Source organism: Tiliqua scincoides, chromosome 1, assembly GCF_035046505.1.
Source record: "Tiliqua scincoides isolate rTilSci1 chromosome 1, rTilSci1.hap2, whole genome shotgun sequence".
Lineage (NCBI taxonomy): Eukaryota > Metazoa > Chordata > Lepidosauria > Squamata > Scincidae > Tiliqua > Tiliqua scincoides.
Genome location: NC_089821.1, coordinates 91,887,911 through 91,900,103, shown reverse-complemented (window position 1 = coordinate 91,900,103; position 12,193 = coordinate 91,887,911). Strand labels below are relative to the sequence as shown.

Sequence of the window (12,193 nt, the reverse complement as noted above, 5' to 3'; positions counted from 1 at the left end):
ATGAAGACCACTGGACTAGAGCACTACCAGGTAAAGGGGGAGGCATCTGGTGTACCCCTTCAGGCACCAGTAGACTGTGTCCCAGTCCTGCTCAGGTTCTCAGCATATGTGTCAAAACAGCTTTCACTAGTGCCAGGTTTCATGGTAACTTTTTTCCTGCTCGCTAATAAAAATATTTGATTTAGGTGAACAGTGCTGGGAGGGCATAGTGGGGAGTGGGTGGTAATGGAACAGGTAGCTAGGATCCCAGGGTGGGGGGGGGGGCGAGATGACAGTGGGTCCCGTCTCATACTTTATTTATTGAGGTTGTGGCACAAAAAAGGTCAAAGCCCACCTAAGCATCAGGAAGTAGTGAGACCAGGATTCCATGCGAGCATCTACTCTTCCCCCAATGCTGCCCATGTTCCCTTGCATAAGGGTCATGCCAACTACAGCCCCCCTCTCCTGCAGAAGAGGATTGTTGCAATGGCATAACACTGGGCTTATGGTGCATTGGATTTGGCAGATCAGCCCAAGTCAGGCACAGAACTGTGCCACTAATCAGAAGAAAACAAAGCACAATGGTTTTATCAACTTCAAACAATAATGATATCTCTTCTGCAAGTCCACTTCACGAAAAGAAACCATCTCTGGAGGGTAAGATCTAAAAATGGTGCACTCCCAAGGTACAACTGTTGGCACCTATCATCTGACTTGTCAAGAACTAGGTTGCTATCATCTTTTATACCCCTAAAAGCACTAGACTTCAGCCAATAAAATATGAAAAGAGTATGATGGAAAGTGACATAGAAACGGGTTTCCATTATGAATCGCAGAGGTGTAACATGATTTTTAATGTGCAGCATATATGTTCTCGTTTATCAGTTACTGAAAAAAAATGTAATAAGAAACATACTATGTATTTTTTAAGAAACGACCCTCCATTAATAAATGCTGCATGTGAGTGGTGAGATCTTTCCAGTAAAGAGGCAATTTACTTTGATTTTTAAAGAGGAGATCTTCCCACATAACTGTTTCCATCACTCAGTGAAAAAGGAAATTTATAAGTATAGTGAATAAGAACATAGAAAATAGATCTTTGTCTCAATCAAGCTTGGCTTTGGTGTGTCCAGTTTCTCGCGTATATTCAGAATGGTTGTGCAACTCTTTCTCTTTGGCAAGTTTGTGTTTTCGGTGTCTTTACATATTACAGCGCTCAAAGAAATTTCATGCAGCCATCTTTGAAGCCGCTGAGACTTTCGCTTCCCTAATATTTCCATTCAGCATCATTGCTGTGATTTTGGCCTTGGCATCAGACAAAGCCAGCCTCACCACCTAGCAGGGTGAAGTGGGCTGCTCCGAGTGGCAGACTGTGGACTGATCTCAGGGGCAGTGCAGCAGAGCACCTTGGACTCACACCCATATGTACATACGCATACTCATGCTCACACATGTATCCAGGGTTTTCTGCAGGGAAAGGAAAGCAAAATGGCACCATTTCTCGAATGGAATAGGAAGGGGGAGAGATTTGAAAGAAAAAAAGAACTGGGACTATGGTTTCAGTATGAGAAAAAAGGAGAATGGGGGAGAGGCTCTAAGGATGTGACTAGTTTAGAAAAGTCTAATAGTGAACTTTATCTGGACTTATCTTGAAACACTAACTAGAGAAAGCTAGCTAAAATTTCTAGATCAACTGACAAAACCAGTGCACCATTGCAGCCACAATATACTGCATTGATGTAAAGGAACCAATGTTCCCTAACCTTGAGGAAGCTTCTGTGATTGCCCCCACCACCGCCCTGTTGGCATGACTGGAAAGTCCACTGGATCCACTGCCTCCATCCCCAACACAAACCCCAGTTCCTCCCCTGAAATGCACTTACTCCCTCTCTCCACCCGCTTCCCACCCTTACCATCATTGTACCTCTTCCTGTTGGTGGTTGGGTGCTCCGATGGTGTGCTCAGGTGGGTCACCAGCCATTCAAGCTAGTGGTTCTGTTCTGCATATCGCCACTGCATCTGTAGCACTGATGAAGAGGGTCTCCTGCTGATGGAAAGCTAGTTCCATTAGTGAAAGGTCCCATAGGATTGGACCCTTGATTATGCCTGTATCCTATATTTTCTCCAAGGAACTTAGCATGGTTGCTTAGCCTCACAACAATGCAATGTGACAAGAGACTTCCCCAAGGCCACACATGGGAATGAAAGGATTGGAACCCAGATTTCTCCAAGTCAAGACTACATATGTAGAAATTGATGTAGTTATCTAGTGACAATACTAACGCACATAACCAAGTGGAAAGGAGGGGTACCTAAAGTTTCCTAAAGCTGAATGGACTGTACAGTTTATTGAATTGCACAAAATAAGTATGTTGGTGGAAACAGAAACCCTTTCTCCACACTGAATGAACCAGTATGGTTTCCAGCAAATTGCTTTTGTTTTAAATGCACAGCCTCCTATGTCAGCATGCCAATGTGTCATGCCTGGTTACATTTGTCTTGTTGTGTTAAAATTATGTTACTGACATAAGCAGGCTGGGTGCCTTGCCTCCATCATATTTGCCAGCCTACACTGGAGGAGCTCAAGAGTTCAGGGGATTTTTTTTTTTTAATCTTAGAAAACAATTTAAAATAAACACAGTGTAAGTTCAATGGCAAGGTTTAGGTTTCACACAGCCCCATCTTATCTGGGGCTTACAGTGGCAGACCGCACATACAGTATGTATAAATGTGCTCATCACTGCTACAAGACCCAACCCTTGCTGCATTTGGAGGTCCCACCTACATAGGGGGCTACATGCAAATACCCTAATGGACCCAAAAAGGCATTCTTCACTGGGATTGTGTTTTCATCAGTTCCATCCCACACCTCCCACTTTTCAGACAAATCTATTATTGAGCAACTTTCTCCTCTTCCAGATAGTGCTGTAGTTGGAGGTGAGGCAGACCTGAACTCCCAGAAATGAGGGGGCATCCTTCACCACTGAACCTGCCCACAGTAGGAGGGAGGCAGAGTCAACACAATCAGCCTCCCTCCTACTGTGGGAGTAGGTGTGACTTGATGGGACTGAGCAGAGAAAGGAGGACAACTGATGTGGTGTGGTGGTGGTGGTGGAGCAGCTGCTGCTCTTTCTCCTAAGCTGCATTGCTGTACCCATTTCAGAGCTCCTCTGGGCAATGGATCCTCTGCCTAAGTATGGGCTCAGGCAGATGTGAACTCATGCTACTTGTTGATGTCAAGCCTAACTAGCCCTTTAACAGAAGCTGATATCCCACCATTCAGCTTTTCAAAAGGGACAGGGCAGGTCCCCCTCCATTTCCATTCACCGCCAAACATCTGATTGGTAGAATTCCATCTTCTTGGACCAGGCTACATGTGTTCAGCTCTGGCAGCTGCACACATACTCTGTTGGATAGTGAACGACTCAGTGAGTGCTAAACTGAGCTGGATTTTATCCCAAGATTCTTTGGTCTGAGTGCAACTCTTTGTCCAGTGTACTCTATTTATAGCACTTTTGGCATAAAAATGATCGATCGCATCAGGGCAACAGATAAGCATGCCATGGAACACTTAGACTTGAGAAGATTCCATTTAATCGGGCCTGACGAGAGTCACACCAGGATCCTGGAAAAGTTATTCTGGGAAATCTCAGAAACTCTCTCTCTCTCTCTCTCTCTCTCTCTCTCTCTCTCTCTCTCTCTCTCTCTCTCTCTCTCATATTTGGAAATTCAGGAAAACAAGCATTCCCAGGAAACTTGAAAAGAACAAACATGGCATTACTCAGTTAAGAAAGAAGACCCACAAAATTATAGACTTGAATTCCAGCTACATCGCAGCAGGGAATTGTAAAGTATTGTTGCACATGTTAATTGTGCAGCACCTAGAACATTAGGTAAATAATAATGATAGTGTTAGTGGTTATATATGGACAAATATATAATTATTTGATGACCTGGCCACCACTGTCAAGAAAATCCCTGTAAAAGAGCCATTGTTCATCCTCGGCAATTTCAATGCTAGAGTTGGTGCTGATAACAGTTCATGGCCCACTTGCTTAGGTCAGTTTGGCACTGGGAGGATGAACGAAAATGGCCAACGCCTGCTAGAGTTTTGCTGTCATCACGGTCTCTGTGTCAGCAACACGTTCTTCAACACAAAGCCCCAACATAGAGTCTCTTGGAGACATCCAAGATCAAAGCACTGGCACCAGCTCGACCTGATCCTCACCAGACGCTCCAGCCTTCCCAGCATCAAGATCACACGCAGTTATCATGGTGCTGCCTGCGACACTGACCACTCCCTGGTGTGCAGCAGAGTGAAACTGCAAACAAAGCGACTGTATCACACGAAAAAGGAAGGAAGACCTCGCATTGATATCAGCAAGACCCGGGATCAGAGAAAAGTGGAGGAATTTGCATCCAGTGGTGGCCAGGATCAGGCGCAGCAGATGGAACGCTGGGTGCAGCACTACTCTGAGCTATATTCCAGAGAAAATGTAGTCACTGAAGAAGCACTGAACAACATTGAGTGCCTGCCTGTGCTGGAAGAGCTTGACAGTGAACCAACCCTAGAAGAACTTCACGTGGCCCTGGACTCCCTTGCCTTTGGCAAGGCACCTGGAAAAGACAGCATCCCTGCTGAAGTCCTAAAATGCTGCAAAGAGATCATCGTCACTGAGCTGCATGAAATCCTCTGTCTCTGCTGGAGAGAAGGTGGAGTACCTCAAGACATGAGGGATGCAAATATCATCACGCTGTACAAGAACAAAGGTGACAGGGGTGACTGCAACAACTACCGCGGCATCTCTCTCCTTAGCGTTGTAGGAAAGCTGTTTGCCCGAGTTGCACTAAAGAGGCTCCAGGTACTTGCAGAGAGCGTCTATCCAGAATCGCAGTGTGGATTCCGAGCCAACAGGTCCACCACTGATATGGTATTCTCCCTTAGACAACTGCAGGAGAAATGCAGGGAACAACGACAGCCACTCTTTATAGCCTTCATAGATCTCACAAAGGCTTTCGACCTGGTCAGCAGAGACGGCCTCTTCAAGATTCTCCCCAAGATTGGATGTCCACCCAGGCTCCTCAGCATCATCAGATCTTTCCACAAGGACATGAAGGGCACTGTTGTCTTCGATGGCTCCACATCAGACCCTTTTGACATCCGAAGCGGAGTGAAGCAGGCCTGTGTTCTTGCACCAACCTTGTTTGGGATTTTCTTTGCTGTCCTGCTGAAGCAGGCCTTTGGAACTGCAACAGAAGGCATCTATCTCCGGACCAGATCAGACGGAAAGCTCTTCAACCTCTCCAGACTGAGAGCAAAATCCAAAGTCCAGCTGAAATGTCTTCGTGACTTCCTCTTTGCCGACGATGCAGCTGTCACTACCCACTCTGCCAAAGATCTCCAGCAGCTCATGGATCGTTTTAGCAAGGCCTGCCAAGATTTTGGACTGACAATCAGCCTGAAGAAAACACAGGTCATGGTTCAGGATGTGGACTCACCTCCCTGCATTACAATCTCTGAGCATGAACTGGGGGTTGTCCATGACTTTGTGTACCTTGGCTCAACGATCTCCAACACTCTTTCTCTTGATACCGAGCTACACAAGCGCATCGGTAAAGCAGCTACCACATTTTCCAGACTCACAAAGAGAGTCTGGTCCAACAAGAAGCTGACGGAACATACCAAGATCCAGGTCTACAGAGCTTGCGTCCTGAGTACACTTCTGTACTGCAGTGAGTCATGGACTCTTCGCTCACAACAGGAGAGGAAACTGAGCGCTTTCCACATGCGCTGCCTCCGACGCATCCTCGGCATCACCTGGCAGGACAAAGTTCCGAACAACACAGTCCTGGAACGTGCTGGAATCCCTAGCATGTATTCACTGCTGAAATAGAGACGCCTGCGTTGGCTTGGTCATGTCGTGAGAATGGATGATGGCCGGATCCCAAAGGATCTCCTCTATGGAGAACTCGTGCAAGGAAAGCGCCCTACAGGTAGACCACAGCTGCGATACAAGGACATCTGCAAGAGGGATCCGAAGGCCTTAGGGATGGACCTCAACAAGTGGGAAACCCTGGCCTCTGAGCGGCCCGCTTGGAGGCAGGCTGTGCAGCATGGCCTTTCCCAGTTTGAAGAGACACTTTGCCAACAGTCTGAGGCTAAGAGGCAAAAAGGAAGGCCCATAGCCAGGGAGACAGACCAGGGACAGACTGCACTTGCTCCCAGTGTGGAAGGGATTGTCACTCCCGGATTGGCCTTTTCAGCCACACTAGACGCTGTTCCAGAACCACCTTTCAGAGTGCGATACCATAGTCTTTCGAGACTGAAGGTTGCCAATACAATATACAATATAATTAGCACCAGCCTATGTAGGTTCATTAGTAACAAATCATGCCAGACCAACCCATTTTTTTGCCTTTGGCAAATCATTGGTAATCCTGTGAACTGCTCTGTTGGCATAAGCACTCATGGGGTTGGTCTCATCACAGCTGGCAACACTATTCTTGAACTTCAACCCATCTTGAGGCCAGAGTTGAATCTGGCAACAAATTCTGGGATTTACCTGTTTAGAGAGGGTTTCTGGAAAGGGATATTCTGAAATCTACTAGATCCAGATAGGCTTTAACAAGGATCCTTTCCCCCTTCCCTAATAATGGGTCTTGTGAACACTCAGGCACCAACGCCTGGTTAGCCAATGTGGGTTGGTGATGTATGTGCTCACTATGAAGGCTGCCGTTATGCAGCAGGCCATTTTTGCACAGCATATTGCAGTACAGACAGGAGATTGATTCCATGCAAGTTTGAACTTTCTTAAAAATGGGGGGTGGAGTATGGTGGCAGGAAGAAAATTCCCAATCTTTGTGTCAAACTGCTACATTTGAAAAACATCACCACCATGGCGAGCAACTTAAAGCCATCCCCAAATAGTAGCACCTTCCTTTGTACTGGAAATCAATTTTGACTTTTCCTGGTTGGCAGTTGACTATTCAAAAGAACCAAGATTGTAGTGGAACCAGGACTAATTATGCCACATGTACAAATATGTCTACCAGAGCCCCAAAACCTTTAAAAACCAGAAAAGTGGCTCGGGGGCAGAGGATTTGGACCTGGGAAATATTGGAGGATAAGGAGGCTTACCTCTTTCCCTGTCTATCTGTCTCACATGTGTTTGAAACATAATGAGGGTGAAAGCAGCTGCTGGAGGCTGGTTTTAAGTGAAAAAGTGGTAGGTGGAGAAAGGTTAACAATGTTCCCCACTATGTGGTTCCACTCCAAATTCTCTCCTTTTCTTTCAAAACAAAGGGTCTGGCAGTCCGCTACACACTTTTGCATGTTCTATGTTATTAGTAGCTCTGTTTCTGTGACTAAAGATATAGATCTCCATATGTCGCATATCTAGAACACAACTGAAAACGAATGCATTTTAAATGAAAATGATATTACCAAATTTTATTATGTAAGTATAAAATGTTCATCTTTTAAAAGCATGTCTTCCCTGCTAGCTCTGTCATTCAAAGACTGCTATTATCCTGCATCCCTGTACTAAATCAGCTCTGAGACATTCTCAGATACCAATGTTAATGTTACCAGACTTTAAATATTATAAGGTTTAAATATTGTCAAAGCAATTTTCTTTTCCTTTCTTCGGTGGATTTTCTTGCCTGTCAACAAAACTTCCATTGGGGATGCTTAGATATTGTCAGCATGTACTAACAATGATTTGGGCTCTTCAAATATGTTTCACAGCAGTGTTTTAGTGGCAATATTCCATTGCCACTTAGGATCTGATCACACTGGAGATTGAAATAGATACGGAAGGGAAGATAAATTTATTTCATCTTCTTTGAATCTTGAGGACATTGGTTTGTTATTTACATCCAGGCTTTCCTAAAGAATGTGGACCAAGTTGGCTCACAAAAAACAAATACAAAAAATACAGAAAATGCAAATAAATAAACATACAATAAGGCAATATAAAACAGAACAGACAGATATCTTAAAGAACTGGTGTGACTTATGATGCTCTTTTTTCCAAACTGCAGGACTTCCCTCTCATGCTACTTGAGGTGCAGTTGCTGATGGAAAACTAAACACAAATATTTTGCTGGGCAAGTACAAGATTTGGGGAGCCTTTAAAAGATGTCTTTGAATCATGACCTCTCTTGTGTTACTGCTAAAGCAGATGAGCAGAAGACCCACATTATGTACCTGTTTCTGGGATCTGCACTAATACTGTGAATGGGAAAATCAAATGTCTAAGTACCTGTACTTCTCCGCATAAAATGTACCAGGGGTGGCATCAGTGGTTAGCCAGGTAGGTACTCTCCAAGGGCTGACACCTACCAGGCCAGGCCAACACCTGAATGATTAGCACTGGTGGCAGTGATTGCACCCAGTATACCTTCAGGGGGCTAGTGGGGGACACCTTGGAGCTTTGCCCCAGAGTCCCAGCAAACTGGCAATAGCACTGAATATACCATATACCAAGGCACAAGACTACTGTGTCAAGGACACTACTGTGACACTATTGTGTCAACCAACCTTCTCCTTGTGTGTGCAGTGAGTATGAACAGGAGTTTGAACAGGAGTACATCTGAGCATGGTTGGCAACCTTCAGTTTCGAAAGACTATGGTATAAGCCTATAGCACCCAGTATTCCTAGGCGGTCTCCCATCCAAGTACTAACCAGGCCTGACCCTGCTTAGCTTCCGAGATCAGATGAGATCGGGCATGTGCAGGGTAACTCAACTAGCAGTACAAAATTATATTAATAGTATAAAACAGCCCAGAAACAAATACATCACATAGGACTTTCAGTAGTCCCTTCCATAATGATATCAATATAAAGCTTTCAGAGTGTGCAAGCATGTCAAATGTATTATTCTGACAGTGCCCTAATCACAACTTTCTAAGGTAAGTAACGCAGTGCCTTCATCCCCATATTGCTGAAGTGGTTGAAAAGCAGAGGCTTGGTGAAGGTCTGCAAGTGGGTTCATGGCAGAGGCAAGATCTGAACCAGGAACGTCATGACTCATGGCTCCATCTCTTAACAATGCTACACCAGTTCTCACAAGGCTACTTTAGTTCTGATCCATTTCTTTCTTTCCAACTCTATGATTCACCCACGAAGTAGCTTCATAGCCCCATGGGAGTGAGTATGATTAGCAATTACAAACATCACCACCCCCAGAAGAGGGGGAGGGTAAAATTTGGGGAGGGGCCATAGTTCAGTGATACAGGACCTGCTCTGCATACAAAAGGACCCAAGTTCAATCCCTGGCATCTCCAGATAGGACTGGAAAAGACCCCTGTCTAAACCATGGACAGCTGCTGCCAGGATAGACAATGTGGAGATAGGTGGCTTTGTAAAAGGTAGCTTCATATGTCCATAACACCATGACCAAAATATGCAAGTAGAGAACACTTCATAAGTTACAGGCTCCAAACAATGAACCAAACCTTTTAGGATTCTTCGAGGAACTGTGTAATAGGAAACTAGGTGAGATGGGAAACAAGGTATGTTTCTCTCACAAAACAATGGATTGTAGGCTGAAATAACAACAGGTGTTAAGGTATTTCAGGGTGGACCATGCAAGGAGGCAGAACCCAATGAGACAGTCACTTCCCACAAAATGCCAGAAAGAGTGTGAACTTTCCATTCACAAACATCTCTACCACCTGAACTTTATCTGCTATTATTAGCCAGTCTCGACAATGAAAGAGAGAACTCTCTTCTCAGAATGATTACTTTTGCAACACTCATGTGCTTCACGTTTCAGACATTTGTTCTGTTTTTGCAAAGTTTACAGCTCTATCTTTGTTCAGTCTTAATATATTTTTTTAAAAGCCCATCGAAGAGAAAATGTTAAGCCTTAGTAAGATCCTGTTCTGTTCCTAATTATTTTAAATTTCTCCCATGAGAGCAGGAACAAACTTAGAGTCATTATTTTCTGCATCTAATCAATATGATAGCATATGAAATATAGAGATGCTGACTGTTGGTTTGACTTTTGGAAGAGATTGTGTGTGGTAGGACTTCTCTGAAGTAACTTTAAAAGGCTGGAATCAAGCATGTTTTTCCAACAATATTCCCTGGTTTCTGTATTTGTGACATTCCAAAAAATTAAAAATAACAAACATCTCAGACTCACTGCCTCTGTAGCTGGACAGGTTTCCCACAGCTGAATCCTTTGATGATACTCTCTGGACATTCTATTTTAAGAGACTTTTTTTCTTTCTTTGTCTCTCTGGAGGCTGGCTTCTTAGCTCTCCTGCCAGTCTTCCTCTTAGCCTCCTTCTGTCTTGTAGACTTGGCCTCCCCTCCTCTTCTGCAAAATCCTTGCCTTCTTCATTGCTAGGCCTTCTCCACTTCCAGTGCCATTCACTCTCTTTGGTTTGCCAGGAGCACTCTTTCTCTCCTTGTGTTGCCAACATATTTAATCCGACAGGCCTTGTCACCTAGGCCCAGCCCAGGTGGCTTGGAATCAACCTGGAGCAGGGTCCTCCTCAGGGGTAAGGGCCTCCTCCGGAGTAAAACAGGACTACTATCAGGACTGGGACCCCAGCCAAGTCCCTTCCCAGGGAGCAGGCCCTGGTGCCTCCTGGGAGCAGGCAGCAGGCACGTGGGTGGAAAGGGCGGGGCTGGAGCAGAACAAGGGGAGCCTCATAAGGAGGCTGGGAGGCCTAGGGAGAGGTCGCTCCTCTCCAGTCGGGAGAGGGATCCCAGAGGAGGCGAAAGGGGGTAGCCACCCCGGCCTCATCCAGACAACTGAGGCTCCTCAGGAAAGTTGGCAGACCTCAGCCCTGGAGAGAAGGGCCAGGGGCTGGGAGCCTCCAGACCCTAGTCATGCCTGGGGTCCTGGGGTAGAAATCAGAGAGGCGAGTCTACAACAGCCAGGACCCCCTCTCAACAAACCCCATTGGAGGCCAGGGATTCGAGGGGCAAGACCGGAGATACAAGGGGCCCTCCTGAGGACAGCTGAGCAGACCCCCAGCCAAGGTACTGCAGTTCTCGGGCACCCATACCCCTGGCCGACGGACAGCAGCGGGAGAGCCAGGTCTGAAGCCTCAAGGGGTCAGGCCGTCGTGGGGAACGGGCCGGGTATGCGCCGACGCCACCAGTCTATGTAAAACAAAGGGGCCTGTGACGTAACAGGCCCCATGAGTGTGAAGAACTTAACCCGAGTAAACCGACTGTGTAAATCCACTATATCTGCCTCACGGTCTTCTTTTCGCCGACGACCGACACGCATCGTCCGGGTAAGCCCCCCGTGCTTGGGCACACCCAAAGGGGCGGGGTCTCCGCCAGCCATGGACGTCACAATGGTGGAGAATGCAGGCACTCCCTCCGCGGGACCGGGGGCGCCTGCAGGGGAGGGACCACCGGAATGGATACGGTGGTGGATGGTCCAGCAACAAAAACTGGCAGAAGGGCAACAGCAGTTGCTCGTCACACTGGCAGACCAGCAACAGACTTTATTGCACAGTCTGGCCACGGCAGTACCCCAGCATGGACCCCACACGGCTGGGTCGGCGATCCCCGTCGGAGGGCCGGATCGCACCCCTCCCATCCGCTTGATGAAGATGGGGCCCGAGGACGACCCCGAGGCATATCTGAACACCTTCGAGCGTATTGCGACAGCAGCAGCATGGCCCCCCGCGCAATGGGCGGCGATCTTGACGCCATGCCTCACGGGGGTGGCCCAAGAGGCCGTAGACACCCTTACCCCCGACGAGGCGGCCTCGTACGCCACCGTAAAGGCAACCATACTGGGGACCCTGAACATCTCAGAAGAGACGTACAGGAGGAGGCTGCGAGAAATCGACCTACCACAGGGGAGCAGCGCTCGGTTGGCGGGGAACCGAATCCGCAGCAACGGACTGCGATGGCTCAAGCCAGCCGTCCGATCAGCTCAGGAAGTCGCCGAGCTCGTTTTGATTGAGCACTTCCTTTCTATTCTGCCACAAGCAGCCCGGAATTGGGTCCTTTGTAACCAGCCAACCACATTGGAAAAGGCCATCACCCTCATGGAGACCTATGACGCGGCTACCAGCACCAGCTTTGCCAGCGGCGTGCAGGGACTGAACCCCGGAGCCACCTCGAGGCCGGGCCGCGGGCGAGCCGCCAATGCACCACCTACAATACGCAGCAGGGTCCGTGAGGAGCGACTGGCACACCGGCCAGTAGATCCGCCCCCAGAACCAAAGACGCGG

General features: G+C 47.2%; 1 pseudogene; it reads right to left on the bottom strand.

The window, feature by feature from the left end:
• Positions 1 to 8,617: 8,617 nt before the first annotated feature.
• On the bottom strand, positions 8,618 to 8,736 carry LOC136637228 (5S ribosomal RNA; annotated as a pseudogene).
• Positions 8,737 to 12,193: the final 3,457 nt, after the last annotated feature.